Raw genomic sequence first — 7,458 nt, 5'->3', positions numbered from 1 at the left:
CACACACACACACACACACACACACACACACACACACACACACACACACACACACATATATATATATATCTTTCTTTTATGTATCTTTACATCTTTCTCCCTGTCATGTCTGCTTTGACCCAGTGACACTGGCTTACTTAATGTTCCATGAACAAGTCAATCCATCTCAGTTCCAGGCATTTTCTCTGGCTGTCCCCCCTGCCTGGAATGCTCTCCCTCTTCATTTCTACCTGCTGATTTCCCTAAATTTTTTTAAGTCTCAACTAAAATCCTACCTTCTACAGGAAGCCTTCCCCAAGCCCTCTTAATTTCAGCGCCTTCCTTTCAGAAAAACCTGGGAAGAATGATATGAATGGACACAAAGTGAAATAAGCCAAACTAGGAGAACAGTGTACATAGTAACAACAATGTTGCAATGATAATCAACTGTGAAAGACTTAGCTACTCTGATTAATACCATCCCAAAGTACTCATGATGAAAAATGCTATCTACCTCCAGAGAGAGGTGATGAACTCTGAAACATATTCTTTTCACTTTCTTTATTTTTTCTTGCTTTTGTGTGGCAACATGGCTAATACAGACATATGTTTTTGCTTGACTTCACATGTATAATGAATATCACATTGCTTACCTTCTCAATGGGTGGGAGAGTGGCTGGAGGAAGGAAGAGAATTTGAAATTCAAAATTCGAAAAAGAAAGTTAAAAATAAATATACAAATAAATAAATTGGAAAAAAGAGTGCCTTCCCATTTTTATTTATTTTCTAATTTGTCTTACAAATATGTTTGCACGTACTTGTTTGGTTGTTGTCTCCTCCATTAGATTGTGTGTTCCTTGAGGGCAGGGACCATCTTTTGCCTCTTTTTGTATCTCCAGTATTCCTGGCACATAGCAGGCACTTAATAAAATGTTGATTGACTGAGTTTGAACATGGGCATAGGAAGAAAAATATGTTGGAAAATATGACAATCTTTTTCTTTTTTTACAAGGGAGATCTCTATTGGAGGTGACATGAAATTAAAATGTATTAGTGACATAAAAAACAAAAAGCATCAATAAAACACAAATGTGAATCAATAAATATTTTAAAAGAAACTATGGCTTAAGTGTGAGAAGCAAGAGGCTAAAGGCTTATAGATGACATTAAAGCTCCACATTTGTATATAATGAATATCTTCTGACAGAAGAGAGCCAGAAGATGCTAGACATGGTAAATATTGAATAACACCACACACACACACACACACACACACACACACACACAGAAATTAACTTTATTTTAACAGACAGAAGAAAACTAGTTACTGAACTAGTAGTTCTATCACAAAGAGCTGTCCCTATGCAGGCAGACCATTGACTAGTTAGAGCAAAGGTCAAAATCAATATTCAATTAGAAGAAAGGATAACAGTGAAAAAGAGACACTTTGAACATTTGCAACAGTTTCCTCTTGACCCATACAAACAAGCCACTGACATTTAAAAAAATGGGGAGTGGAAAAGGGTAAAGATAGTAATAGTAACCATGATCACTTCTTGCAAAAATGTAATGGATTTGAAAGTTGCCACAACAAAGAGGCCAAAAGAGCTGAGAAACCACCTTAGCCAGCAACCATCTCCTTAGCAACTGGAGAGACATGGCAGTCAAAGACAACACTGGTTTAGATTTCTGGCTTAATCCAAATCAACCTTAATCTGGGTAAAATCCCACAGAGAAACATGGCAGGAGATGATAAGCAACATCATCTTATAAAAAGAGAGAAAAGCAATGGAAATATAAGAGTCTACAAAAAACATGACATAGAGAAACAGAGCCAAAATGGTAGAGAAGTAGGAAAAAATCCAGCTAAACTCTCCCCCACAACTCCTCTGCAAAGATCAGGAAGACACCCCAGATTATGTTCTGAGGAAGAATCTGAGAAAAAAATTCCTTTTTCCAGCTTAGGTTGGCATATGGAAAGAGACAGATATAGACACTAGGGACAGGGTCTAGCCAGGAGACCACTGCATCTATCCATCTAGGATAGCGATTGAATGACTGGTATAACCTTTCACCGGGGCAAAAAGAAGTCCCAAACCCAAACAGAGAGGCTTGACTTTGTGCATGCTGTGGTAACGGATGACAATTGGTAACCATCATTCACTAGCCAGTTTTGGATCACAGAGTCTGAGGAGGGGACCTGTGGAGTGGCCTTCCAAGTTGTGAGGCCAAGGCTATGTACTAAGAACAAGTCTGGAAATGAGCAGCAACTGTGTGACTCTGACCCTAGAAGCAAAGCAGAGCAGAGATTTTTGATTCTAGCCTTCAGTCCAATCTAAAGCCAGCAAAAGAATTAGGAATCCCAGACCAAATGGGAGTCCTACAGTTCTATTGCTCTGAATATGTAGAACTTTCCAGATGGCTGATGGTGACTGACTGGCCCCAGCAACAGTCTACTGGAACTCTAACCATGAGCAAGCCTATAGGAATGTTGCTCAGATTCAAACTCAGGTCAGGAACTTTCAGGGCTCAGACCAGAAGGTCAATGATTGAACTTTATCTTGGTCAGACTGCAATCAGAGCACTCAACTATTGCAGGTTCCCAATCTGAGCTATCCCTGAGATCTTTTTTTAAAATTTTTATAAATGAAAGTCATAATAATAAAAAAAAGAACACATATCATATTCAAAAAATCATGAAAAAAACCTGCCTAAATCTAATAGAACATCATGGGGAAATGAAAATATAAAAAATGTTAATCATTTCTTGTAAGAAGCCTTAAAAATGAAAATTCTTGGGAACATTACAGTCAAAATCAAGAGCTTCAAAGTCAAAGAAAAAAAATACTGCAAGCAGCCAGAAAGAATTCAAGTGTCAAGAAGCCACAGTCAGGATCACACAAAATTTAATTGCTACCACCATGAAGGAGTGGAGAGCTTACAATTCAATATTCCAGAAGGCAACCAAGAATAACTTACTCAGAAAAACTGGGGGGAAATGGATCTTTAATGAAATAGAGTACTTCCAAGAATTCCTAATGAAAAGGCAAAAATGAGAAAGAAAGAAGTTAAGGCGCTGAATTAAATTTTAGAAAAATTGTATGTGATAAATCTTTATTAATCACTGAATAGGAATAGAAAGGAATATACATACCTCCCAGATGTGTATGGAACCTTTATAGAAATTGATCATGCATTAGGGTATAAAACTTCACAACAAATGCAAAATATCAGAAACATTAAGCCCATCATTTAGTAACCACTAATAATAAAATTACATTGAGTAAAGGGACTTTGAAGAGAGGATTAAAATTAGAGATATATAAATTAATCCTAAATAATTGATAAGTCAAAGAATAAATCATTGAAACAATAGATAATTTCACCAAAGAAAATGACAATGAGATATTGTCCTAAAACTTTCAGGAGTCAGCCAAAGCAATCCTTATCGAAATTTTTTTATATCTCAAAACACTTTTATTAACAAAAGAGAGAAAAAACAGATTAGTGAATTGGATGCACAATTTAAAAAAAATCTAGAAAAGCATCAAATCAACTCTCCCAAGTAAACACCAAAATAGAAATTCTGAAATTCAAATGAAAAGCTAACAAAATTGAAAGCAAAAGCAAAACATTGCATTAGTAAATAGAACTAGAAAATGAATCTTCAAAAAAAGGTAAACATTAGATTGTCTAGTTTAAAAATAGAGAAGAAAAACAACTGCTACTTTAAAAAATGAACAAGAAAGATCTGCAACAAATGAAGAAGAAATAAAGGAAATAAATAAGAAATAAAATATTTTTCTCGGTCACATGCCAAAAAACACATAGCATAAATGAAATGAACAAATATTTATAAGAATACAAATATCCACATTAACAGAATTAAGTTATAAAGAATTTAAATGCTTCAATCTTAGAAAAAATAAATTGAACTCCTAATGGATGAAAACCTAGGACCAGATGAATTTACAAATGAATTATATGTAACTTTTAAAGAAAAATTAATTCCAATATTATATAAACTATTTGCAAAAATAAGAAAGGAAGGGGCCCTACCAAATTCCTTCAGTATCTAAACTAAGAAGAGATAAAATAGAGAAAGAAAACAGAGACCCTAATGAATATCAATGTAAAAAGTTTAAATAAAATATAAACAAACAGACTACATCAACATATCAAAAAGATTGTGTGTTATGACCATGTTAGCATTATACCAGGCATGCCGAGCTGGTTCAAGTCTAGGAAAACTGTAGGCATAATAGATCAAATTAATAACAAATAATAAAAATAATTATACTCTATTGGTAACATTATACCAATAAAGTGATTATTTCAATAGATTCAAGAAAAGTTTTTGACAAATCAAACACTAATTTATTTTAAAAATGTGAAAAAGCATAGGAATAAATGGACCATTACTTAATATGGCATGTAGTATCTATCTAAAAACAAAATCCAACATTGTATGTACTGGAGATAAACTGTCAACTTTCCAATAAGACCAGGGGGTAAATCAGGATGTCCATTATCCCCATTATTATTTGATACAGTGCTGGAACTGCTAGTTATAGCAATAAGACAAGAAAAATAAATTGAGAGAATAAGTATAGGAAAACAAAGAAACAAAATTATCACTTTTAATAGATGATATTATGGTCTACTTGGAGAACTCTAGAGAGTCAACTAAAAATTAATTGAAACAATTAATAACTTCAGCAAAGTAGCAGGATATGAAATAAACCTACACAGATAATAAATGGACAGCCTAAGTACTGCACTGTTACCCAGGAAATGTAAAGAGGCCTAGAGGAAGGCCTCTAGTACATCAAATACATCCTCTGCGGAAGATCTGTGGGAAAATATATAAGAATTCCACAAGTTGATAAGATTGAAAAATCCATTGTGATCTGCACTGGTAGAGGAAATACCTGCTTCACATGGAGCAGATCCCATCCAAATACTGAAGGACAATGATGAAGATGATGACTTGCTAAGATCTCACTGCTAGTGAATGGCAGAGCTGAGATTTGAGCCAGTCAGGTCTTCCACTATGACCTGAAGCCTTGCTAATATTCCTAGAAAATGCTTACTCAGCCTCTACTCAAATACTTTCAGGGATAGGGAACTCACTCCCATTCTACTATAGTGTCTGCTATAGATGTCTCTCCATCACTGGTGGGTACCTGTCTCTATAAATGGCTTTGGGGCCTTGGCCCCTGCATTATACTCTGGAGATCACTAGTTCCAGCCCCACTTAGGTATCTGCAGAGAAGCAGTTGACCCATGATTCCCCTACAGCACCTGCCCCCACCTAGTCATCCTCTTTTGCCAACAAAGCCCTGGGCCCAGTTGTTGAGAATTTCTTAGCAGGGCTGCAATTAGCTGGTCAAACACAAGTGCAACTTTTCTTCCCTTTCCCGGCCCTCCAGGAGTAAATGGGCTCTGAACTCCTAGCAAGCTCATCTCTTGCCTCTGACAATGATGGCAGCAAAAGCAAGGGCTGGAGAAGCTGATTACCTTCTCTTCCTACCCCCACCCCACTTTCTTCCCCTGCATTGCTCTTAAAACCCACTTGATCATCTTTCTGTCATTCCAGAATCAAAAGATTTGTTTATTGGAGATAGATTTCCTGAATGAGGCCAGAAATGCTCATTTTCCTTAGATGGGCTGATTAAAATCAATTAGACCTTGTCAACTCAGTCCCTGCCTAGGCTGCGTGGGCCCCAGGCTAGGGTACCAAGCCCAAGACATATGTTTGGGAGGCTGCAAGCTATCCAGCACTTAAGATTGGGGTATGATGTGTAGTGCCCTGTATAAAGGGCAAATCCCGTCCCAGCTGAAAGCCCTCCCAAATGCCAAGTCCTGCTTAAAGGTGGTTCCTGGTCATTCTGTGTACTTGGGGGAGGAGGGCCTATTAGGTCACCAGCTGGGATAGTGTAGTACCCAGACTTTACCTGGAGATGACAGACTGGTAAGTAGTCAGTTGAAGAGGCCTTTTTACTGATCATACCTATGACTGGACCCCATGGACTGGGGCATGGAAGCATGAGGAAGGTCAAAGCCCCAGCCTAGATCAGTAGTTCTCAACCTTTTTGGTCCTAAGGGCCCTTCTGACAGTCTGGTGAAGCCTACAGACCCATTCTCAGAATGATGATTTTAAATGCATAAAATAAAATAATTAGGATTACAAAAGGAAACCAATTATTTTTTTCAATAGTTACCAAAATATTTTAAAAATAAATTCCCAGACCTCAGGTTAAGAACCCCAGGAAAGGCTGTAAGGACCAGGAGCATGAGATGGAAGCACTCCACAAGCTTACAAACATTGCTAATCATCATTTGGACACTAATCAGTGCTCTGGGAGAAAGCAGCCCACAGTCCTGGATCCCACCAGGGCTCACCTACTCTCATCACCTCCAGCACTAATAAAGGACCAGTTATTTTTTTTTCCTTGGTAAAAATTTAGCCGAAAATGTACGCATCATTAAATATGGAAATCTAGAATTTTATTACCAATTTGCTAGATCCAAACTGACACCAATTAAGCAAAAAAGATATCATTTATAAAAAGGCAGAGTTCAACTCATATTAAATATGAAATGTAATTTTCGGCTGCTTTTGATTTATTGCTGGTGGTATATTGTTCAAAGAAGCATGTTATATTTCAATAGAGAAATATTGTTTATTCATTAATATTTTAAAACTTGCTTATTGCTGTGTGGGGCTCTCACGGAATGAAACTTATGATTTAAACCATGAATTAATAAACACATTTGAAAGTGTTAGATGAGATCACAACCTCTCATTTTTCATTTTCCTGGGAGCATATTAAAGTTTGATAATTCGGCACCGACAATTTTTTCTTGTAAAGAAAGATGCAGATTCCGAATTAGTTGGTTAATTTCAGGTAACCAGGGTTGCAAAGCAATAACCTGTGAGTCTGTGTCAAGATAGGAGAGATTCCCTGCACCAACCCAGGGAAGATGCTTTGGGTTCATTTTTATATTCTTCATAAATCTTCAATTTCGGGTCCCCAGCTGGCTGTCACCAATGTCGTTTTGAAGCCTGAACATTTGTGCGAATCTTTGCGTCTGTGTATATACCTGTGAATATGTGTGCTGTGCATGTGAATGGGCATGGGGACATGTACATATGGAACATTTATTAAAAGCACACATGCATTTACTATGTCTCTTCAGACACCCACATAAACATCCAAGTCTGTAGAAGTTTTTGTGATTTGGAGACAGAAAAAAGAGTGCTCATTGGAAAGGAGCTGACTACCATACTATCTATGAGCCCCGATATAGTACAGTAATAGAAAGCATAGCCCGGGGGTCAATCTTGAGTCTGTAATACCAATTGTGGGGTGGCGGCAGCGGTAGGGGCGGGGGGGGGGGGGTTCCAGGGTGTTGTTCCTGATACTTAACCACCCTCCACTAAGAATAATTTTGTGGGAGACGTAGCTAGGAGGG

This window comes from Petaurus breviceps, unplaced genomic scaffold (genome assembly GCF_028583685.1).
Source record: "Petaurus breviceps papuanus isolate PSGF00001 unplaced genomic scaffold, PetGlider_PUasm1.0 171, whole genome shotgun sequence".
Taxonomy (NCBI): Eukaryota; Metazoa; Chordata; class Mammalia; order Diprotodontia; family Petauridae; genus Petaurus; species Petaurus breviceps.
This window is presented reverse-complemented; position numbering follows the sequence as displayed.